At 33.8% G+C, this 25,741-nt stretch overlaps 1 pseudogene; it reads left to right on the top strand.

Moving 5' to 3' along the window:
• The first annotated feature begins 11,281 nt into the window (after positions 1 to 11,281).
• LOC105761289 (probable disease resistance protein RF45) lies at positions 11,282 to 16,211 on the top strand (annotated as a pseudogene).
• The last annotated feature ends 9,530 nt before the right edge of the window (positions 16,212 to 25,741 follow it).

A 25,741-nucleotide genomic window follows, 5' to 3' on the forward strand; every position in this document is an offset into this window, starting at 1 on the left:
CTCCAACGATTACTTTTTGACCAAAGGAACCAGACTTCTATGAATTAGGTACCAGTACCTAAAGGCTTACAAAAGTAATTAATGTTGCAATTAAAGCTCCAACGACCCTAATTTGTTTTTAACTTCCTCATGTCGCTATTAATACTTGAGAGATCATGGAGCAAAAGTTAGAGGTGGGAAATCTAAAGCATGAAATTCGTAGTTTGAATTATTAGTTTGGAGGAATATATGGGTAATGATGTGATTGATTCAATGGATTGGTGATACTAGTGTATCCACATCAAGTATAGAAAATACATAAAACACTAGATTGGATAAAGGCAAGCCTAATGTGCAAGTGAGGCGGTATGTCAAGCCTAATGAGATTAATAAAAAAATCCATTTTTATTGGCTTGTTAGTGTTCAAATGAGTAAGAGGATTGTAAGCTAACGTATGGGCCCAAGTGAGGGGTCAAAAGATAGTCAAACTGAGGAGCTTATGGATGTGCTACAGACAAAAGTCAAATGTAAATAGTAAGTGGCTTCTTATCTCGACAAGTAGATAACACTTTAAATAGAGTAAATAACTTTATGGTTGAAATGAAAGAAACTATTGATTGAAATTTAAGAGAGGACTCCAATAGTAGGTGTGGGATGTGCCTCGTATTCTTCTCCCAGTTAAAATCCACTATCTTTTCCCAATTGGACTCTGATTGTAACAGCCTGTTTTCAGTTAAATTGGAACAGTGGTTTTGAAACCACAAATTCGAGTCAAAAGAAAATTTATTTTAATAATATTGCATGGTCTGCATTATGATAGGAAAGACATATGAAAATTTTGATAAGAAAATTTTACCTATTACATGTTTAATTATAGAAAGGACCAAACTGCATAGAATGCAAAAGTTGAGTTCTAGTAGCTATAAGTATGAAATAGCTATGGAATTCAAAACTTGATGTTTTTATATGGTAATTAGACCATTAAGAAAAGTTAGTAGATATTTTGATGATTCATCCATGGAAAATTAGAAAAAGGACTAAATTGAATTTGGAATAAATAAAGATGATAATAGCCTAATATCATCTTATTTCATCATTGTCCCTAAATTTTCTATGGAAACCCTAGGAAAGAGAAAGAAAACCAATCAAGCTTAATTAGGTAAGTAATCATGTCTTGTTTTTAGTAATTTTATATTTTTATGTTAGAATAACCTAATCTATCTATTTTGGGGATCAATTTATAAAGATGTTAAAGTATTGAAATTTTGCCATGGATGAATATGCTGAAAATTTGAAATTTATGGTAAAAAACGAAAGGTTGTTGATAGATAAACAACATTTGTAAAGTAAATTTTCATGAAATTGTGATTTAGGGACTAAATCATAAAGATGTAAAATTCATGGAATTTTTTTATGAAATATATGTGTTGTAAATTTTAACTGTAAAAATAAATTAGGCTTCAAATAAGGCTTAAATTGTATGAATTTCATTTTCGAGCTTAGGAGGAAATCGTCATTAATTAAAAGTATAAGGGCAAAATGGTAATTTTGCCTAATATGTGAATTGAATAGAAATGAGTACGAAATTATATTAAATTGAGTTAAATTTACTTGTATAGATCCGAATAGACAAAATATGGAACTGGATCGAGGAGAGGAAAAAGTAATGAATTAGTAGATTACAACTTACGAATATTGTCCAGGTAAGTTCGTGTAACTTAATTGTTTAATTATATGTTTGAATTAGTTTGAATGATTTGTATGTGAATTATGTATTGGCCATGCATATGAAATCTGATTGCATATCTGGAAAATACCTTATAAATGTTAAATCCCGTTTGAATGAATGAAATTCGATTGGATACAGGGTTCTGTTTCCCGAATTGGTAGTGTTCCTGCATATGTTACAGACATACCATAGCTCAAAAGAGCGTCCCGATATAAGCCCTCTTAAGCTTCTCGTTATTCTGTTCTTGCGAGCTTCCTGTTAAATGCTCTTCGGAGCATCCCGATCGATCGTGACCCTACATGTGTTGTGGGCACATCGCAGCTCTTATGAGTATCTCGTTATATGGCTCTTTATGAGCTTCCCGTTAGCAGTCGCTTGAACTTCCCGTTATATAGCTATCTGGTGCTTCCCGTTAAGTGCTCTTTGGAACTACCCATTAAGTGCTCTTTGGAGCTACCCATTATAGGCTCTTTGTGAGCTTCCCATTATATTGCCCGGATAAGCTTCTCGTTATAAGGCTCAACGAGCTTCCCGTTATAGTGCATGTATAGGTTAACTTGGCCATTGATGGCATATAAATATTTTGATTGTAAATAGCCATTTGAATGGCTTATGTTTGGTATGTTTTGATGTGTAAATAATCTAAATATTGCTTGATGTGTGTTTGAAATGTCAAATGATGGTAAGTACATGGATGAATTTGATCAATTAGGTAAAATAGAGTATATGAATACAAGTAATAAAAATATCATGTATATGACTTGGTTTTGGCTTGATTCAAATGTCTTGTATTGGATTGAGAATGCGTTTAAGTGTTGATGTAGGTGGAAGACAAAATTGTGTGAGAAATAAGGCTTAGAAATGACCTTATTTTGTCCACACGGGCAGAGACACTAGCGTGTGTCTTAGCTGTGTGTGACACACGACCTAGTACATGGGCATGTGACATGGTCGTGTGTCCCCTGCATATTAAAAATTCAAAATAGAATGCTTAGGTATTTTCACACAGCTTGGCACATGGACGTGTGGCTTGGCCACGTGACCCCTATACTTAAATATATTGCAAGTCAGAGAGTTACACGGGTTGGGGACACGGCTGTGTGGCCTACTTCAAATACCACACGGCCTAAGACACGAGTGTGTCACTTGGCCGTGTGAGCCACATGGCTTGACCACACAGGCGTGTGTCCCCTGTACCTTTGAAAATTTTTGAAATTTTGTGAAAAATTCTCTGAGATTCTGATTTAGTCTCGACTTGTTTCTAATGTATGTTTTTGGCTTCAAGGGCTTATATGAGGGACGATATGATTAATTTCTGATATGAATGTTGAGTAATATAAAATATTTGAGATTGATCTATAAACTCCAGTAATGGTCTTAAACCCTATTTTGATGAAGGATACGGGTTAGGGGTGTTCCATTGATTATACCAAGGATATCTTAGTATGATTAGAACTCTAATCTAAGCCTATTTAAAGGGGCCATTGTATCCCTATTTCGATGTGCCAATCAGTAAGTATTTTTTCTTTGAGGTCGACAAGATGTAGTCACATATGAGTTTTAATGAGAGTTCCATGGTAATTATGGAGAGTATTTTATACTCATTTTGTGAGTCCTCTATGAGATTTAGGGTTTTGTTTATCAGCTTGCTCTTTGAGATTTTAAGCTTTGTATTCAGGGCTTTGGGTAATGTACGTTTAGTACATTTAAGTGTATTTTCTCTATATTGTACTCTCGTTTATTTACTCAGTTAGTGAAAAATTGAAACCTCTTTTGCCCATGGCTTTTCCCTCTTTAAGGGCTTTTTACGTAAAATATTTGTGTTCATTCTTCTTTATTTTTATTATTCATTGTTTATGCGGGTTGAACCCCAACAAATTGGTATCAGAACTATGGTTCCACTTCCGTAGATTGGCTCATTCAGTGGCACAACAACATTTTTAGATATTAAGAAGTTCGACAGACCAGAAATTTCAGTTTCTAATAGTTTCAGATAATTACAGAGGTAGCTAATATGGTCAAAGACAATGGTGGTGATTCGTTGTTCTCCACACATAATTAGGTTGAAGGTGGATTCATGTCAGATGTTAGACATGTGCCTGATTCAGAGAAGAATCTCATCCCCTTATTTGGTTTTAAGGACTCGAATGGTTCGTAGAGTATTTGAGGCAAGGTTAGTCGTAGAGGGTTATAGTTAAGGTGGAAAGAGTTAATGTTTTCTTTCCTGTTCAGGTAATATTGGCCCTTGTTGCCTTATACAACTTTGATTTGAAGACTTAGTGTCTTTCAGTTTCCAAGTTCGAGCACGGTTTAAACTTTGTTGACATTATGCAAAATTCAGGTTTAGCTTGTGATAGGGCATGGAGAAGGGGACATGATATATACGAGTTAATGTGGAGATTTGTGGGGTGTGCCTCATATTCTTCTCCTAGCTAAACTTTGCTATCTTTTCCCAATTAGACTTTGATTATACTAGAGATATTTTAATATGATTAAAACTCTAATCTAAGCCTATTCAAAGCGGCCATTGTATCTCTGTTTCGATGTGCTAATCAGTAAAGGGCTTTTTCTTTAGGGAGACAAGATCTAGTTGCATATAAGTTTTGGTAAAAGTTTCGTGGTAATTATGGAGAGTATTTTATACCCATTTTGTGAGTGCCTTATAAGATTTAGGGGTTTTATTTATCGATTTGCTTTTTGGGATTTTAAACTTTGTATTCGGGGTTTTGGGTAATGCATGTTTAGTACAATTAAGTTTATTTTTGTCATATTGTACTCTCATTTGTTTACTCATTTGGTGTAAAGATGAAGCTTTTTTTGCCCGTGGTTTTTCCCTCTTTGAGGGCTTTCCATGTTGTTTTTTTTCAACTTTTATTATCTCGTTGTTCATACGAGTTGAACCCTAACAATGGGAATAGATAGGAGAATGAGGGACTTAATCTACCTTATAGATGGACTACTCTAGTAGAATCATCACACCATGCGTTATCAAAATTAGTTAAGGCAAGGAAGAGTTTCAATGGGAGGATTGTCATAACTTAGATAAGGGGATTATCGCTCTAAGAAGCAATGGTTGCGATTGTTAAGACACTTGAAAAGAAGGAAGATGATCATAGAATAGAAGATGAAATTGTGGGTATGGATATGGAGGCCCTTGGAAATGAAATTTGAAGATATAGTGTGATTTCTTTAGTTTTTTCTTAGCTTCAAGTGAATTTTAAAAGATGGGCTAGAAATTTTATAGATGTGGCATTCATATGTTTCATAGGATTATTAGAGAATATGTTAATGAATTTCATCTTGATATCATTGCTCTGTTAGAACCACATATTAGTGGTGTCAAGGTTGACTTTGTGATTAACAATCTTGGTTTTGCTTATTCTCACTGAGTTAAAGCTAGAGGTTTTCTAGGGGATATGGATTTGCTAAAGGGATGCTAATGATGTTGAAATTATTTATAATCATTTTCAATTTGCTCACATGAATATTGTTAACTGTAGAAGAATGGAGTCTTTCTTTCTTACCATTTCTTATGGGAGCTCCAACGCAAATAAGCACAAATTTTATAGGGTTGCTTGAATTTAGTTACTAACAATTTTTAGGACACTATAACAAATTTGTTTATTGATAGCATTTGAAATGTTGTCACTGAATATTATGTTTTTGTCACTATTTGTAATTGGTGGCACAAAAATCATTATCACGACGATCATCACGTTAGGTGTGTCAGTAAAGGTTAAGGGTGATGATGTATTTTTTTTTTGTCATGTATTACAAAAAATATGGTGACAATAATGTATAATGTCATTGTATAATTAGTATTTGGTGACAACTAATTGTGTCACCAAATCATATAAAATTCCATCATTGATCATTCATATAATCCCCAATAATGAAATAGAAGTCAACGTATATTACACAAATTCTTCATTTATTAGTTGAATTGTCATCACTAAGAAAATAACATTCAACATACAGTGGCAAGAGAGATATCGTCATATTGTTAGTGACATACTATATTGTCACCTAATATGATTAAATGATAACATAAATGACGATAATATATAACACCGCCTTATAATCGATAGTTGATGGTAACTAGTTTCATCACTACATTACATACATAATTGTCATTAATTATAAGAATCGTCACAAATAATAAAATTCTGTTAAAGTTTTTAATGATAAAAGCAAATATCATCACATAGTTAATGACGTAAATTATAATCACCTTAAATGACAAAATAATGTCACGCATGTTTTATTTTGTGTGAGTTTAAAATCATCATGTTTGAGATAAAAATTATACAAAATTTTTATTATTGTGTCTGACGATGATTATCCTAATTACAATAAAAAAATTGATGATAATTTAATCCTACTAATGTGATATAAATATAAAAAATTATCTCTCCACATGGTATTTGAATCGTCCATGAATGCATATTCCATAAGATGTTCCGTAGTAGAACTGTATCATAGTAAAATTCTATCATAATTGTAGAAGATTTTCTCATTTAATATATTTGAGTAGTCACCAATAATCAATGAAATTATTCTTGACAAGCAAAATTGTAAAATTACTAATGACATAAATAATATAAGAAAAAGTAAGAAATAATCAATAAAAATTTGCACATTTATCCTCAAATATAATGATTATTTATAGACAAGTAAAAATTTTATATAGTTAATTTATTGTAAAATAATAAAAAAATTCAGAATTCTTTGCTCCCTTCCTGCGACTACCTCTTCAAGTATAAAGGTATCTACCTTAATTGCGAGGTGGTTTTGAAGATATGCTATGGTCGATTTGAACACCCTTCTGATAACTCTGCTTAGCTTTCTAGCAAACATCGTTAAGATAATCATTCCAGGTGGATTTGAAGATATCCTGTGGTGGGACTTCATTCTAGACTCTTTAAATGATATGAGGCTCCCTAAAAGCCTCATTTGGAATGAGTTCAAACCATTCCAGGTGCTCGAAAAGACGACCCCTTTCACCTTTTCTTTTTGCCATTGCCATAGAGCATTTAAGATATCGATGAAGCAGGTAAAGGTGACAACTGGAAGCCCATCAAACTGTCTAGAGACGGGCCACAAATTTCGCATTTGTTTTTCACCGATGACCTTCTTCTCTTCTATAAAGCAGACATGAAACAAGGTGGAGTCCAAAGAATCCTCCAAGAACATAGCAGATATTCTGCCCATAAAATTACTGCTTCCAAGTTGCAGATATATTTCTTGTCAAATTTGAATGAAAATATATGCAGTTTACTTAAATTTCACTTCTCGTTACAACTTTTAAAATTATAACTTCATTCTCTACCGAAGTTAAAAGGTTAATCTTTGTTCTTGAATGCTGCAATCAAAACCAATTATAACTTCAGAAACGTTATTTAGACATTATTTTAATCGTTGAAGTTTAAATGATTTTAAGATATTTAGACATGAATAAAAAAGGGTATATTATTCGTATCATTTCATATGAGAAAAGAGTAGCTCCATTTTGGCAATCCGAGTTAATTGGTGATCAAATATTATTGGCTCCCCTTTTATTCTTTGCTCAATATTTTAGCAAGGGACGATTAAAGAACAAGGATTTGATTACATCAATCTGATTTAACTTTTTTTGTTTTATTTAATTTTCACATAATGTTATATTATCTATGTAGGCTTGATTTGGAAAAAGAAATTCTAGATGTCAAATTTTCATTGACTAGATCAGTAATTCAATAACAATGTCAACATCATATACCATAGTAAAACATATATTAATAATTCAGACACCACGTTGAACATTTCATGAAAGTTCAAATACCAAATGTGATATTATCCCAATAAGTTATATTATTATGAGTGGACTTTATTTTGATTTAAACCCGTGTTGCTAACATTTATAATTTTTTCTTTGACAATTTCAATCAAAACTTTATTTTGATATTTTTATACATATTAATCTTATTATAGATATTGTTTCACCTATATTGCTTGTATATCTATACTATTATTCTTTTGGTGAAATCTATACTATTATTTAAGTGTGTGATGAGTTAGTATCACGAGTCAACTAGACTCCAAACTTTGTCAAGGAAATTGTTAAAATCTTTACATTATTTTTATACATTGATTGAGTTGATTCGAAGTAAACTTGGTAACAGCTAAAGAAAATGACAATACTATGATAAATAAATGCAATGCATTTAAAAGGATTGATTTACCTATTCAAAATTTCTTTTACTTACAATTTAAACTATCTTTTATTTTAATTTTGTATATATTGCATTTGTATCATTATTATTATTTTTCAAACCTTATGTTTTATTATTTATTGTATTTTATTTTAAACACATACATGTATTCTAAATACTTAATTTTCATGTACGGCATAATTTCTAATTTATTTAAAAGAAATTATGTTCGCACAAAAAATTATATAAGCTTACTATACTTCAAATTTTAAATAAATGAAAACCACTATAAATTAATTAATGTCATGATAACTTTCCATAAAAATTATAAGAATAACTTAATTAATCTAAAAATAACAAAATTGACCTTCAAATTTGTCTATTAACCCATTGTTTTGTTGTCTATAAACATCCCAAAAGCTCCATCTGGATATGGGGATAGATATGTAGGTATGATTGAGAAAGAAAAGGAGTTTTGTAATTTGAACAAAAGAAATATAAATACAATAACAGCACCAATTTCATAAATATTAATGATACTGTCTTGTCTTTCCAAACTTGAGTCAATTATTTTAATGCAGAAAATAAAATTGATTTCCAACTTTTCTGAAAATATAAACTAGTGTGATTTTCTTCATTACTGAACTGGTCAACTCTTAACTTTGTGTGATGCTGGATCTTAAAATCAGAAAAACTTAACATCATTGAAAGAAAATAAGAAAGAAACTTAGATCCAAATAACAGATATGGAAACACTAACTTGGATCCAAATAAACACATAAACACCAAAAAAATAGAAGAGAAAAACAGAAACACAAAAACGATGCAAAAATAAGAGGAAATCATACTATTAGATAGTGATTAAAACACAAGAACGAAGCCTTCCATTTTGGTCGAAGAAAAGGAAACATACTTTGGCGATTATAGACGGTAAAGCAACTGTTAGAAAGAGCCTACAACCTGTCTGAAAAAAAAAAAAAAGCAATAAAAGAAGAAGCAACAGCTAAAACTTGTGGGAATAGCATGACATTCCTGGTTCATGGTTTCTCAAAGGTTGGACTGCTCGTGTACAGGGCCTTAGTAGCTTGTTCGACTTTGTGCTGTGGATAAATGGACTTGGTATTGTGCTATTATGAGCTTGGTTTTTGAATCAACACATTGAACTTTGTAGTATAAGTTTGTACTCCTATCCTAGATTGATTTTATATTTTAAAAATATAAGTACTTATGAATGTTTTAAACAAATACAGCTTGTAATTCTTTCATATGTCACTTTTGAGAATATGATTGTTGAGAATACATTACAATATCTAGTATATATGAAAAATGTTTATTAGAAATTTGAGAAAGGTTAACTGGGTCAGTGACAAAAGATCTTGAAATTAGGTTTTAGTTTACATCAAGGTTGTTTGAATTGGACCAGATTGGTTGGATCGATATTTGATCTAGTATAAGTATGGAAAAGGGTATTGAACCGGTTGACTTGAGAATTGGTATAGACCAATTAAATCGGACAAATTAAAAGCCGATTGAACTAAATCTTTAATGTTTTTTTTTAAACATTTTATGAAAGTTTTAATGATCTTTTTTTTTTGATGGATTTAATGATCTATTTAATCGAACTGAATAGACTAGTTCGACCGACGAATCAATGATCTAACTAGTTCAATCACCAGTCCGATTCTAAAAATATTAGTTTGCACTAAATCCGAGTTTCAAGCCCTGAACAACTATTCCCTTCTCTCCTCTTGACTAATAGCCAAAAAAAATCTTGAGAAAGTTTTTGACATATTGGATTTATTGAATACTTAAGGAATTTGGTAGGAGGGAGTCCAACCCCCAAAAATGGTTGTGGAATGTTTCATGATTTTCATGACCTTTTAAATTCGCGGGTTACTAATGAGGAGGTTAAAGAGGCATTATTTGGGATGACACTACTGAAACATCGGATTGATATGATCTTGATGCTCAGTTCTTATGGCAACACTAGAGCATAGTTGGAGGCTCTAACAAAATATTGACTAAGACCATTGTCAACAAGTTGAAAAAGATCATGTCATATTTGGTTGAACAAAAAAGTTAGTTTCATAATCCACCGTAATATCATCGACAACATTCTTATAGTGCAGAAAGCTATTCAGAACAAGGAAAATTAAAGTAAGTTGGATGACTATTAGGGAGGATTTGAAGAAAGCCCATGTTAGGCTGTGGTGGGACTTCATCGTAGACTGAGGCTCCCTAAAAGTCTCATTCGGATAATTATGAACTTTATTACTACTTCTATAACAGCCATTTGAAATGGGGTGCTTACAAATAAGTTCAAACCATTTCAAGTGTTCGAAAATACGACCCCTTTCACCTTTTCTTTTTGCCATTGCCATAGAGCATTTAAGACATCTCATCGATGAAGTGATTAAAGGTGACAAATGAAAGCCCATCAAACTGTATAGAGATGGGCCACAAATTTCGCATTTGTTTGTCACCGATGACCTTGTTCTCTTCTATAAAGCAGACATGAAACATGGTGAAGTCCAAAGAATCCTGCAAGAACAGAGCAGATATTCTGCCCATAAAATTACTGCTCCCAAGATGCAAATATATTTCTCGTCAAGTTTGAATGAAAATATATGCAATTTACTTAAATTTCACTTCTCATTACAACTTTTAAAATTATAACTTCAGAAACGTTAAGCAAACAAGCATGCATTAACAGATGGAAAACCAAAAAGTTTTAATCTTTGAAATTTAAATTATTTTAATATTTATATTTTACATATATTTGGACATGAATATAAAATAAATTTTTTTAAAATGAGTATATTATTCGTATCTTTTCATGAGAAAAGAATAACTCTATTTTGGCAATCAGTGCAATCTGATTTAATTCGTATCTTTGCTCAAGCTTTTGCTTTTTTTTTTTTTGTTATTCAGAATCAGTCGCCTAAGCATTGGGTTGAGAATCCAATTTTCATTGCAAAGTACTTTGTTACATCATGAGAATCACTTAAACCTATAGCACAAGCAAGAATTTATAATTGAAACATTGCACAATGCTGTCTTTTGGCAATTTATATCGTTTTTTGGTGCTTTACTTAAACATGCTTCATGGAATTGGTAAAGATAAAAATAAAAATAAAAGATTGGTTTCAATAAATTTAATTGTTCTTGTTTTAGCTTCCATTAATGAGGATTACTTGCTAAAGCAATTGGATAAGAATCTAATTTCCCTTGTGTAGTACTCTTATCCTTCCATGGGAATCACCTGAACCGTTGTCCACAAGCAAGAATTGTATGGTTTACTTTAACTTTGAACCATATAATCAATTGTACCAGAAACCAAAAATTCCAAAATATCAACCGTCTTTGGTCATAAAAAAAAAAATTGCTCTCCCATGGATTTCTCTGCTGTTTCTTCTGCTCTCAAAGCAATCGGCGAGCTAACACAAGAAGTCACATCCTTGTGGGGCGTCGATATACAAGTTAAGGGCCTAGCAAGTGAGCTAAGATGGATGCAAAGCTACTTGAAAGTGGCAGACGCAAGAAAAGTTGATCATGAGTTGATACGTACCAGCGTTGTTAAGATCAGAGAGTTGGCCTACGATGCTGAAGATGTGATCGAGACGTTTTCCCTCAAAGTTGCTTCCAAAAGGAAAGGTGGATTTTCAAATTGCATCAAAAGATCCGCTTGTTTCCTCAAGGAGGGATGCCTGCTCCACCAGATAAAGTCAGAGATAGAGAAAATCACAGTCGAAATCAAAGAATTGAATCGACAATTGAAGATGTATAAAGTATCACAGTTCGGGGTTGATGGAGAAGGACCAAGTTCTTCAACTGAATGGCTGGAGTCAAGGCGGCCTTATCCTCATGTTATGGATGATAACATTGTTGGATTGGATAAACATATCAAGAAACTGGTCCCAGTTCTTCTCGATGAGCAAAGTGAAAGCAGGGTCGTCTCCATATGCGGATTGGGTGGTCTGGGCAAGACCACTCTTGCCAAGAAAATATATCATCACAGCCAAGTTGTTGGTCATTTCACGCACTTGGCTTGGGCATATGTTTCTAAAAATTGTCAAAAAAGAGAAGTTTGGAAAGATATTCTATCAGATCTTAACATCTTAGGTGAAGCTGATAAGGAGATGAAGGTCGAAAAGTTAACAGAGAAGTTGTCTGATTTCTTGGAGAAAAACAAATGTTTGGTGATACTCGATGATATTTGGGACACCAAGGCTTGGGATAACTTAAAATCAGCGTTTTCGGCAAAAAAGACGGAAAGCAAGATCTTACTCACCTCTCGGAACAAGGAGATAATTTCACATGCTGACAAAAATGGTTTCCTATATGAATTGCAGTGCCTAAACTACGAACAGAGTTGGGAACTATTCCAAAAGATTGCCATTCCCCCAACAAATTCACCAGGTAATATGTTTATTGATTTCATAATCGTGAAATTATTCTATCTTAATATATATTGCAATATTTACTCTACATTCTATTTTTTGACTAAAAAAAATTGTATATTCTAAATTGGCATAATGATTCATTTAACCCATCAACTTTATAAAAAGTTATTTTAGTCCCCATTTAATTTTTCATCTCTTTTAGTTATTGAACTTGTATTGTCTGTTAAAATATCCCAAATGGATATATAGAAAAGTTAATGTTTGTTAAGTTTGTTGATATGACATCTACATGGTTGTTCACATACGTTAGCAATTAATTAATTTGAAGATGAGAACACTATTTATTTTCTATCATATTACTAAGATAACTTTAAAAATAATTATAATTTAATTTAGAATTATTAGTTAAAAATTGTGTTAATTTTAAAATAAAGTTACTATTTAAATAAAACTCTAAGCATAAAAAATTTACATTAATGAGAATATCCTTTACTTTTATCATATTACTAAATTCACATTTAAAAAAAAGTTGAAGTAAACTAGAAGTTATAATAATTATATATTTAAAAATAATTATAATTTAATTTTTAATTACTAGTTTAAAGGTTGTGCAAATTTTAAAGTAACTTGAATGCAAATCTAAGCATAAAATATAGGAAAAAGTTATAATTATATTTAAATAATAATTATTAGTTAAAAGTTTTGATGTAAAAAGTTGTGTTAATTTTATTGATGTAAAATAGAGCAATTACAATTTTAAGTATTTTAATTATCACTTAATTAATCTAGAGTTAATTATATTAATTAGTTATGTTTTGAATAATGTTTCTTTGCATTAACTACATAAAGTAAAACTATAGTATATGTTGAATATGTTAAAGGTGTTTTAATTATATGATTTGAAAATTTTATATTATAATATTTGAATTGATAAGTTAGAATATTTTAATTATATTCAATAATAAAATAAGAAATATTATTTCACTGTAATTATAAATAAAATATTTTAAAATTTTGTTTAAATATTAAATATGTAAAATCACATGTAACATTTATGACAATAAGATTTAATATAATAAAATTACTGAACTTTTGGTATAATTATTGCATTTTCATGAAGTTGATTAAAATTTGATATTTTGAACAAATAAAATACTACAAAACTACTTGTTTCAATGTTATAAATGGGATTTACTAAATTAACTTTCATTAATATTAAAATCTTTAAATACATATTACGAGGAGCAATCATAATATGTTTGTAGTAAAAAAGAATACGCTAATTTTAGATTAAATTATTATAATTTGATTTAAATTTATTAGTTAAAAAAGTAATACTAATTTTAAAATAAAATTTTAAGTATAAAACATATTATTGATAATATTGTGGCTAATTACTAAAGTGTAATGCTGTGGGTAACTTGCATGGAGGCTTCCTGCTTCACTAATTATTTGAAATTGTTTAAGATTTCAATGTTGTGATTAATTACTAAACCGTACTCTGGTGTTGAACTTATCACTGATGTTTTTGATACTTTGTTTTGGAATTATACAGGCCATAAAATTGATGCGAAAATGAAGAAGTTAGGAGAGGACATGGTTAAAAACTGTGCAGGGCTTCCATTAGCCATCGTTGTATTGGGAGGAATTTTGGCTACAAAGTATCCTTCATTAACTGAATGGCTGAAGGTATCTGCAGATGTGAAATCATACTTGAACAACAATAAAGGTGAAGTACTGAGAGATGTGTTGTCATTAAGTTATGATGATTTGCCTCCCTATTTAAGACCATGTTTTCTTTATTTAAGCCACTTTCCGGAGGATTATGAGATACCTGCGGATAGATTAATTCAATTATGGGTTGCCGAAGGTATTGTTTCATCAAAGCAAGGAGATGAAGGGCAAATAGAAGAAGATGTGGCTGAAGGTTATTTAATGGAGCTTGCAGAAAGATGTATGATTCAAGTACGAGAAAGAGACATTGCAACCTTAAAGATGAGAAGTTTTCAGATGCATGATCTAATGAGAGATGTTTGCTTGTCAAAGGCAAAAGAAGAAAATTTCCTCTATATTGCTGATCAGTCAAATGCGTGCCAGTTATCCACAATTGAGAGGGTTCACAGAGTTTCTGTACACAAATATTTCCCGATACAGGGCATTAAAAGTCCACATCTTCGATCACTTTTGTTCTTCGATGAGTTTTTTCCGTGGGAACGGGAAAAGGTTTTGCCATTGACAGTGACAAACTACGTCAACAACCACAGCAATGAAGATTTCAATCTACGTTTTTGTTTTGTGGTGGCTTTCGTTAATTGTGTGCTAACTACTAAATTTAGGGGAATTTGGAAATATATGTTCAATAATTTAAATTTTCTTAGAGTCATAGATTACGAAAGACGAGGACATGCAGGATGGAAGTTACCCAATGACATTGGGAAACTCATCCATTTAAGGTTCTTGAGACTAAGGAATTTGAACTTCCGAATTTCAAAGTTGCCATCATCTCTAGGCAACTTAAGCTGCTGGCAGACCTTGGATTTAAGAATCATCTCTAAAAGAAGGTGTTGGGAATCTATTCATGTACCTAATGTGTTATGGAGGATGCAGCAACTAAGACATCTATATCTCCCTTATAGATGTAGTCCTGAAACAAAATTGGAGCTGGGTACATTGGGAAACCTCCAAACACTTGTCAACTTCAACACCAAGAATTGTTATGTAAAGCATCTTATCAACATGACAAACCTTAGAGAGTTGGAGATTCGAGGACCCTTCAATATTGAAGATTTTAACACCGAAGAGTTGGACAAGAATCCACCTATCATCCAAAGCAAATATCTTCATTCCTTGTCTATTTTCTATTATGAAGGAAGAATAGATCCAAGACATTTGGCGCGCCTCCTTTCGAGTTGCCAAAACATTTCTAAGTTGAACTTAAATGTGGAGATACGAAGGTTACCAGAGTACGACTACTCGTCTTCAAATCTTGCTTATGTACACTTGAGAGGGTGCTACCTTGAGGAAGATCCAATTCCAACACGCTGCCTAACTTAAGAGCTCTTAAACTACATGTAGGAGCTTTCATAGGAAAGGAAATGTTTTGCGCTACAGAAGGTTTTCCCAAACTTGAGTCTCTAAGCCTTGCGTGTCTTGAAAATTTGGAGGACTGGAAGGTGGATGAAAGAGCCATGCCTTCTCTTCGGCAATTGGATATACAAAAATGCAGACAGCTAAAAAAGCTTCCGGATGGATTGAGCTTCATTGCAACCCTCCAAGAATTGAAGATTGGATCCATGCCAAAGACATTTGAAGATAAAGTGAAGGAAGGGGGAGAAGATTTCTGCAACTTCCAACATGTTCCTTCTATCACATTCTACCACTGCTGGCACTGCAAGTGCTAGTAATTATGATTAATGCCAGGTAATTCATAAGATTTGTTTTAAGAAATATTTAACCTTTTTGTTTATATATTAAAAATCCACAATTATTTTGCATGTTTAGAATCTTTCTAAAGCAGATAATAATTTAGACAAGATCCTAGCTTCGGTTCTTATCCTCTGTTTTTGGTAATGTCTCATATTCCCACAGGATTTGTCATTTGAATTAAAAGTCCTAGAAAATGTTTTCAATAGGCTATTAAGCACGTTGGTGATGGTCGACAGATGCATTTTGCTGTTCTTTATGGGACCCAATATATTTAAAGGAGTTGTGACAATATTGTGTGGAATTGTGTACGTGGTGTAAAATTGGAGATTTGAATTTGTCTTGTATTTTCTATGTATGTTGTAGATTCTATTGTTGTTCCCATCAGATTTGTTTATTGTTTTTTTAATTATTCTCAAATTTGTAATGTTCCCAATTATCTAAAGATTTTAAGTAATTTTCTATTATATATAGAACAATGATCGAGAGGACAAAAGAGTTTGTACTTTGTACAAGATAAAAGGAAATACAAAAACAACACCAATTTCATAAATATTAATTATACCGTGGGATGGTTGAACTTTCAGAAAATAGATTTGTACCTGAGTTAGGACTAAATTTATTCTTTGCTTAAACTTTCTGCAAGGATGGTTGAGAAAACAAAAAGTCAAGATCTTTATAGAGTTTTAGTTGTTATTTAGCTTATGATAAATTAATGATTGTGACTTTTGCGCTCAAAATTGCATCCAAAAGGAAAGATGTTTTTCAAATTCTATGTAACACTCCAAATTTGACTTAGACGTTATGATCGGATATTGAGAAATTACATCAACTCGTTTAATTTTTTTTTATTTCGTCTAACACAGTGTGTGTTACGAAAGTATAAAATTTTGACAAAACTCTCAGATATATTTTTAGAAAATCTTATGTTCAAAAGCACTTACTTTAGAATAAAGTCACCTAATCACTTATTTAGTTTGACAGCAGAAATTTTCAGAATTTTAATTCTGAAAATCGAGTTCTAATTTGATCGACTAGATAATTTTGTTGTTTTACGTTAAAATACCAAAATTCGACAGAATTAACAAAACCATAAAGCATAGCCCAAAAAGTCCAAAAAATAATTAAAAACATGAAACCTCATTTAATTTACTGAGAATCAATCCGAGCTCCCACATGCTGTTCGGTCTTAGGTTTGCTGCTTACTTGAGAAGATTTAAGAAAAAGGGGTGAGCTATAAAGCTTAGTGTGCAACTTATCTCAGATAGTATCATAGATAACATATCAAACAGTTCAGAATAACACAGAGAATTCTATCAAGTTCAAATAAGAAAAATTGAGCATGCAAGAAATGTCAATGCAGTATTTTCAAAAAATATAATGCAGAATTTTTCAAAAACATCCTACCCAGCTCCGCTACACACCAATTAGAGTTCCCCAGAACTTGTCTACCTCAAATATCACCATAAGAAAAATTATGGTCAAAGCCACCAAAGATGCAGTTAAACTGCCATATCAGATATATGTGATCAAGCCACTATATTTGCAGCCTAGCATGCTAGAATAGATATGTGGTTAAACCACCAGATAGTGTAGATCATTAAACATCCAGAACTTCCTCGTTATCATATCATCCCATCCCCATGCAATAAGACATGACATGCAAATACAAAATCTAAATGAAAACCATGTAAGACATGCAGTCCTACAATTCACAGAAATTAGAAGGCATGGAGTTCCATGCTTGGTAGAACAAATGTATCAAATATCAATAAAAACAAAATAGTTTCGCCATAATGTCACATGCATAGTCATATAGCAGTTTCAGAAATAATTAAGATAACATGATTAGATTTCACATTCTTATATACGAACATAGTAAAATAAAAACATGCCATTACAAAACTCAACAAGCTTACACATCAGATCATGCTATCATGGTTTCAAAAGTAGTACATACAAAGACAAAATATCAAATTTTGTATTTAAAAGCCATATGTATCACATTATAAACCCTGCGAAGTGGTTAACATTAAGTCATATTTCGTTTACGGCCCTAAGGAAAAATTTTAAAAAATGGGTCCACATGCCCGTGTGGCCCACAAATCCTTACGTGCCCAGCCCATATGGCTTACACAACCTAATTAACCTAGACCGTGTGGCCCACACGGTCTGCCACACGGCCTGACATACGGTCATGTGACGTCGATAATCCACTTTTTGGCATTGCGCTATTCGAGATTTTTCGAGTTTTTCATTACACACCTGATCATTTTTCGATGCTGACTCCATAACGAGGATCCCAAAACCTAAACGAGGATCAAAATTGAAAATTTAGCAACAATACATCAAATTTTAAACCATTAAATTCTACCACCACTGCATCCAAAGACCTCAACAAGCAAAAATCAGCTTTAGGCAATCGATTACTTAACCAAAATAGCAATGGCAAACCCCAAAAGAAAACTCCTAATCTGTCGAAAGGGTGTCATGTGACTTACGAACCTCACTTTATAGATTTCCACACAAAAGAGAGCGTCACAACATAGTCAATCCTTACTAAACAATTTCTAAACAACATACTTACAAATATCCTCCTTACAAGCAATAATAATGAATTGAACACCATACTTACCACAAATCAAGAACCCCTAAAATGCTCCTAAAGATTAAATAAAAAATTAGGTACGACAACAGAAGGACTAAAGGTTGAAATCTCACGAAGAATTGTTGAGAAAACAATAGTCTGGCTCAAAAGAAAGAAAATGGAAACTAAAAAGAAAAAAAGAAAAACTGGGGAGAGGATAACTTCTTTTTTGCACAAAAAAAATAACTTCTTTTTTTGCACACCAAAAGATTCAAACACGAGACCACAAGGTAAACTAAAGCCTTACCATTGAACTAGTGACTCATTCTTGCTAACAATCTAACAAAAATTAAAGATAAGCTAGATGTGACTAGCTAGATATAGGGGTAAAGCATATAAAACCTAAGGGAAATGGTTTGGACATAGGACCTCAAGCATATGACCAAAACACTTAACCAGTACACCAAATCAAATTACTTGTCATTATTTCACAACATTATCCCAAAAACAAAACGTGGCCACCATTGGCTCAACGACCCAATTTCTACTAACTCAATTTTTGGGATGTGATATTGTTTCAAATGATATGCTTATTTTTTCAAAGGAAGATTGCTTGCTCTACCAAATGAAGTTACAGATAAAAAAAAGTCATAACCAAGATCAAAGTATTGACTCAACAACTAAAGATGTATGATGTAATAGAGTTGGGGGATCATGGAAAAAGGACCAAGTTCTTCAAAGTGATGGTTCCACAAAATGCAATGATTCGTGTGAAGACACTTTAGAAGGACCTTAGGATGCACAAATTATTGTATATGTCAGTGTTGCTTGGTCACCTCATCCAAGTGAAATGGGAAGCACCTAGAAGAAATGAGCTCAAATTCAACACAGATGCTGCTTGGAGGCTAGTGGAGTACAAGGAATTGTGTGTGGTTGTGGTGCGTGGCTCAAATACGTGCATGGGCTGCATGGTGATCACAACTAGGGCCTTTTATGTTCTTTTGGTCGAGACATATGCTATCATAGAAGCACTCTCCCTTGTGTGAGATCATGGTTTTTTGTTGTATTGTTATTGAAAGTGATTGTTATGCTCTTGTGACTAGACCCAATAGTAGACTTTGGACTTGTTTTTGTATGGTTGAATTGATGAAAAGGCCCATGGACTTTACTCTTACTTTTTAAGTGGTTTGTTTTCGATACATTCATAGGCCAGCCAATGGGATAGTACACATGCTTGCCTATTGGTCTTTTTGTGAGGATTTTTTTTCGTTTTTGGTTTAAACCATCTGAATGTCATTCACTGAATTGTGTTAGATAATGCTATGAATTTTTATGTTTGGCTTTTGATTAAAAAAGTTTATATTCTTGTTTCAATCAATTTTAATTTGGCATGATGCCAAAAATATCCCCTAATGTTTACATCATTAATCACTTTAGTTCTTTTTTTAAAAAACATTTTAACTCTCATTCTTTCAATTTTGGTCAAACTCTTATTCTTTCAATTTTGGTCAAACTGATAATTTTTTTAACAAAATTGCTGACGTGATTGTTAGTTGATTAACGGTTGACATGGTGATGCGTCGTTGAGAGCACCAAAAATATCCTATCCCTATAAAATAATGAAAAGAATAGTATAAGGGAAGTAGGGTCAAATCCTCAGGGACTAGATTTGCACAAGTTCCTGTTTCTTGAGATCTCGAGTAGAGTCGTGCCCAAGAAAAACAACGTACCTGGAAAAAATTAAAAAAATAAAATTAAAAGTTTGATTGAATTGAGATTGCATAAATTGAAATTGATTGCGTAAATTGAAATTGAAATTGTAAAAATAAATAGAGTGGAGAAAAGAGATTTTTGATAGAGAGATTCCAACTCTGGTTATCTCGATCCTCCTTGGGTTCAATCCTAGGCTTTTAGATGATCCTTCTCGAACAGAATAAGCCAGTTATAGTGGAAGAGGACGCCTACGACCACCAACTCCACTTAGATTTTAGACTTACGATTTAGAAGAACCTGACTCTATCCAACCGTCGCTTTTGTGAGACTATCCTACACTAGATCATCACTTCTCAATGGCGAATGCCACGCCATTTTGTCTCTTGGGCTCGACAACCACTGATGCAGTAAGCTATCCAACCAATTGTGCAACCTTCCCAAAACATACAAATTGGTCACCTTTGCACAAGATGAAAAGATCACTTTTGAAGGGACATGGACGGAAGCGTCAGTCATGTATTATGGAAAAACGATGAATATTTGTTGAGAAGGCTAAATGCGGATTCTAAGCCTCATGAACCCTTTTTGGGGCATTTCGACAACCTTTGGCTAGATGAATTTAGTGACTCATGCTTTTTGGGAAAAAGAAATAAACTTAATAAAAATGGAATTTTATTGAATAAATGAAAGGAACAAAAGCTAGAACTTTTTAGAGAGGGAGCTTTTACAGAAAAGATGAGTCAAATTTGTGTCATTCCATCCCTTATTTATATATAATACTTAGAAAAACTAGTTTATTCCTATCTAAATTCTAAAAGATAAATAAAGATAAAAGCTGAAATTAAATCTAAATAATAATTTTAACAATAATCTTAATATAATTAAAATTTAAATAGAGTCTTGTGTTTATGAAAAATGTTCTTTGAACTTTTGCCCCAAGTCTTCCACACTTTGTATTTTTGGCACCACTTCTTTTCTATTTCATATGCTGGCCCATTTTATCTTCAAATTCACGCTTTTTTCCCCTAAATTCCCTTTTGCCTTCAATTTAGTCCCTACAAGATAAAAAACCATAAATAGCTCAAATTAGTAGGATCATACTCAAAATAAATATGTAATTAATTCATAAAAATATGTCATTCCAGAGTATTATCACATGGTGATCACATATGTTGTTTCTTGATGTGTCGCTATTTTATCTTATATGTCATAGCAGCAAAACAATTAAAAATTCAAAAATAATTAAGAAAAAATAAATGTTTTTAAAATTAATTTATATTGTTTTCAGTTTTTAAACCATAGTACCACCATCAAAACTTCCTTTTTTTTCTTTTAATTGTAACTTTCTTTAATTTTCATTAATTTTCTAATTAAATACAACCAAAACTTGTTTTTTTTCTTTGATATTATCTTCTCCTTTCTCTTTCCCTTCATATTTTTCTTTGTTCTGAAGCAACCCAGAAACAGTAGTCACAAAAACTTGTTTCGGATCGTCGCGTCGATTGCCACCAGCAGTGGTCAGGAGTCAAGTTCTCCAAAAATTGCCCTGAATTACATAAATATGTGCATGAACGTTCGAACTTCTCCTTGTCGGATCTCAAAATCCGACCGTCAGAATACTTAGATTCTAAGGTTTCAAGCACAACATAAATACTGTGACTAGTAATTTGAGTAAAGAATACACAAACGGCACAACCAAAAAAATGCAAGACTTAGCCCCAACTGAATTGATGAAACTCTGATTGCTTCAATGGTCCATACTGATAAACTTTCAAGAACTTATCAGAGAATGACTTGAGAACTTCCATGTATTATTTACAAACTGATAACCAGTATATATAATACAAGCAGAGAGTAGTTAGTTAACAACTGCTATTAACAGAAACTAACAGCTAACTGTAACTAACCGTTATTCCTAATATACCCCATGCTCATTCACTTTCCTTTCTCATCACCCCTGATTAAACAAAACTAATTCATAGCAATAACCTGGAGCTTTTTACGAAACTTATTAAACATTCCTGTCGATAATGGTTTAGTGAGTATATCAGCCACCTGTTCCGAAGCAGGAACATGACCTACTTCAAGCGCCCCATTTGCCACTTTCTCTCTGACAAAGAACACATCCAACTCTACATGCTTGAACTTGGAATGCATGACAGGATTTCCTGCAACTGCCACTGCTGCTGAGCTGCCACACCAAATCAACCCCTTCCTTGAAACTGCAACATTCAACTCATTTAGTAAGGATTGCAGCCACACCGTTTCGGTAGCAAGATGTGCAACACTCCTGTATTCGGCCTCTGCAGTCGATCTAGACACTACATGCTGTTTCTTTGAGCTCCAAGAAACCGGATTTCCTCCAGAAAACACGCAATATCCAGAAGTAGACCTGCGATCATCACTATCCGACCCCCAGCTAGCATCTGAGAAACCTTCAAGCAGAAACTTTGAAGTGCTAGTAAACTTCAGGCCATAGTCCAACGTACCCTGTAAATACCTTAAGATCCTCTTGACAGCCTTGTAGTGCAAGTCCAAAGGCTTATGCATAAACTGACATACCTTGTTAACCGAATAAGCTAAGTCAGGCCTGGTGATCACCACGTACTGTAACGCACCAACGATGCTTCTGTATTGACGCTCATCTTCAACAGGACTACCAGTAGTGGCGGATAAGTGACAATTCGAAACCATTGGCGTTGGTAAACCATTCGATCTATCCATGGAAGTTTTCCGGAGTAAGTCTCGAATATACTTCTTTTGCGACAGAATTATTCCTTCAGAGGTGTACTGAACCTCTATACCAAGAAAATAACTCAGCCTCCCCAAATCTTTTAGAGAGAATTTGATGTTCAATTGAGTAATAAACTGATCAACAGCCTGAGGATCATTCCCAGTGATTATAATATCGTCTACATAAACTAAAACATAAAGAAGCTGAGCACCTGCTCGAAGAATGAATAGGGAACTGTCTGCCTTGCAGACTTCAAAATTAGAGGCTAGCAAGTAGTCTTTTAACTTGTGAAACCAGGCGCGAGGGGCTTGTTTGAGACCGTACAAGGCCTTCTTGAGTTTGCATACAAGAGGCTCCCCATGTACTCCTTATTTTTCAAAACTTGGTGGCTGTAGCATATAAATGTCCTCGCTTAAGTCACCGTTCAAAAAGGCATTGTTGACGTCAACTTGCCTAAGTGGCCAGTTTAGGGATACAGCAAGTGAAAGAACAACTCTGATTGTGGTTGGCTTTACAACAGGGCTGAAAGTTTCTCAAAAATCTATGCCGGCTTCCTGAAAAAAACCTTTAGCAACCAGCCTACCCTTGTATCTAGCTATTGAACCATCTGCATGCCTCTTGAGCCTAAAAACCCATTTGCATCCTACTGCTCTCCTATCTGCAGGTAGAGACACTAAATCCCACGTATGATTAGCAAGAAGTACATCATATTCTTCTTGCGCTGCCTTTGTCCAAGCAATGCTCTGAAAAGCCTCAGTGATGGTTGTAGGATCATGTTCATCAAGAATGGAAGAAAAAACCTTAGGTTTAAAAACACCATTTTTCGAGTGCGTCTGCATGGGATGACTATTTGTACGTGTAGGTCCCAATTGAGCTGCTGCACTATTCCTAGTCTGCCTAGTAGTAACCACTTCCTCACCTACTTTTGGAGAACCACTAGCACCACTGTTTGCAGGTGACACGTCATTCGCACCAATGACCTCATTTACTGCTGGAACATCACTAGGAGAAGATTGAAAATTTTGTGACAGACCAGGTTCATACTGTGAGATTCTGTCCGACCGGAAAGGTGGTTGTCCAGAATCCATCTTAGGTCTCACCAAGGGAAGAATAGACCGTTGATGACTCGCTTGTACAGAGCCAACTGTAGACTGCTTAAAAAACCCATCGTGAAAAGGAAATTTCATTTCATCAAATCTGACATGTCTCGACAGAAATATTTGACCGTTCTCATCCATGCACCTATAACCTTTGGTGTTAGCAAGACTGCAAAGAAAAACACATAGTCGAGACCGAAAATTAAACTTTTACTGTTGAAATGGCCTTAGATCAGGGAAACATGCACAACCAAATACCCTTAATGCCCCATAGTCAGGTTTTCTTTTGTACAGCTTTTCATAAGGACTCGAGTAACTCAGCACAGGAGTGGACAGTCTATTTGTCAAGTATACTGCATGCGAAAAAGCATAGAACCAGTATTCTAAGGGCATACTCGACTGAGCTAAAAGAGATAAGCCCATGTCCACTAACTGCCGGTGTTTTCTTTCAGCAAGACCATTCTGCTCCGAGGTGTACGGACAAGTAACTCTGTGCAACACACCTAGTCGAGACAACTCTTTGCACAACACACGATACTCACCCCCACCATCTGTTTGAAGCACTTTAATAGAGCAACCAAATTGAGTTTTAACCATTTGATGAAAAGCTAGAAAACAACTAGCCACTTCAGACTTAGTTTTGAGAAAGTAAAGCCAGGTATAACGGCTGTACGCATCAACAAACGAAACATAGTAGGAATATCCATTTGAAGATAAACGAGCTGGTCCCCAAACATCCGATACCACAAGTTCAAACGGATAAGAATACACTATGGATGAAGTAGGAAAGGGAAGCTTGTGAGCTTTACCCAACTGACAAGATGAACAAACTGACTTCAACATATTATTTTTGAAAGAAATTTTACAACCCTTCAATACATGTGAAAGGATGTTGTTGCAAGGATGGCCAAGCCTGTTGTGCCACAAGGAAGAAAACACCATCTGAGCATTATTGAGTGAACTAGATCCCAAAGAAGAGCTATGTTCGGTGGTGACAGGTCAAAAAACAGAATTAGAAAACTGAAACCTGTACAATCCTTCATGCATTCGGCCCTCTAACAGAATCATCCCTGTCTGAATGTCCTTCACAAAACACAACACGGGGTGAAACTCAAAATAAACACCATTATCTCTAGCAAACTGACCCACTGACATTAAATTTTTGTACACTTCTGGAACATGCAAGACATTCTGAAGACGCAATAGTCTAGATCCAGCAACAAGTGAAGAAGAACCTATGTTAGCAATAGAAAGTGATTTACCATTGCCCATAGTAACACGATTGGTACCTGAATAAGGAGAGGAGATTGCGAGATTTGACATATTAGGAGTGATGTGGTTTGTTGCACCAGAATTCGGATACCAGATTGAATCTAGCTGTGAGGACGTAGGAGCTTGAGACAAAATCTGACTAGAAGATGCTTGAGTATTTAAGCCACAACAATGAGTCAAGGACGAGCCAACCCCTGAACTGTGTAACTGATGATAGTTGACTTGTACTGAGGTAGACGATCCATCAGAACCAGAGAAATTCTCATCAAATCTATGATAACAGGTTTGAACCATGTGACCTATCTTGCCACATAACTGACACTGCGGTCTAGTACGCGACCAACCTCTTCCAGTGCCACGAAACCTGCCACGAGACGACGAACGACCTTGCCCCCTGTAACCCTGCTTCGGTTCCTGAGAGTAATTAGAAGATTGAGTAGACGTTTTTAAATCAGACTCAGTACTTTGCTGTCGAGAAGCCAAATTAGCTTGACAAGGTATCTCTGTGATTATCTCCTGTTGTCTTGCTTCACAATCCAACAACATTTCAGTTACCAATTCAAGAGACATCGGAGTTGCAGAAGCAAGCACCCTAATGGACTCAAATTCAAGC

Source organism: Gossypium raimondii, chromosome 11 (genome assembly GCF_025698545.1).
Source record: "Gossypium raimondii isolate GPD5lz chromosome 11, ASM2569854v1, whole genome shotgun sequence".
Lineage (NCBI taxonomy): Eukaryota > Viridiplantae > Streptophyta > Magnoliopsida > Malvales > Malvaceae > Gossypium > Gossypium raimondii.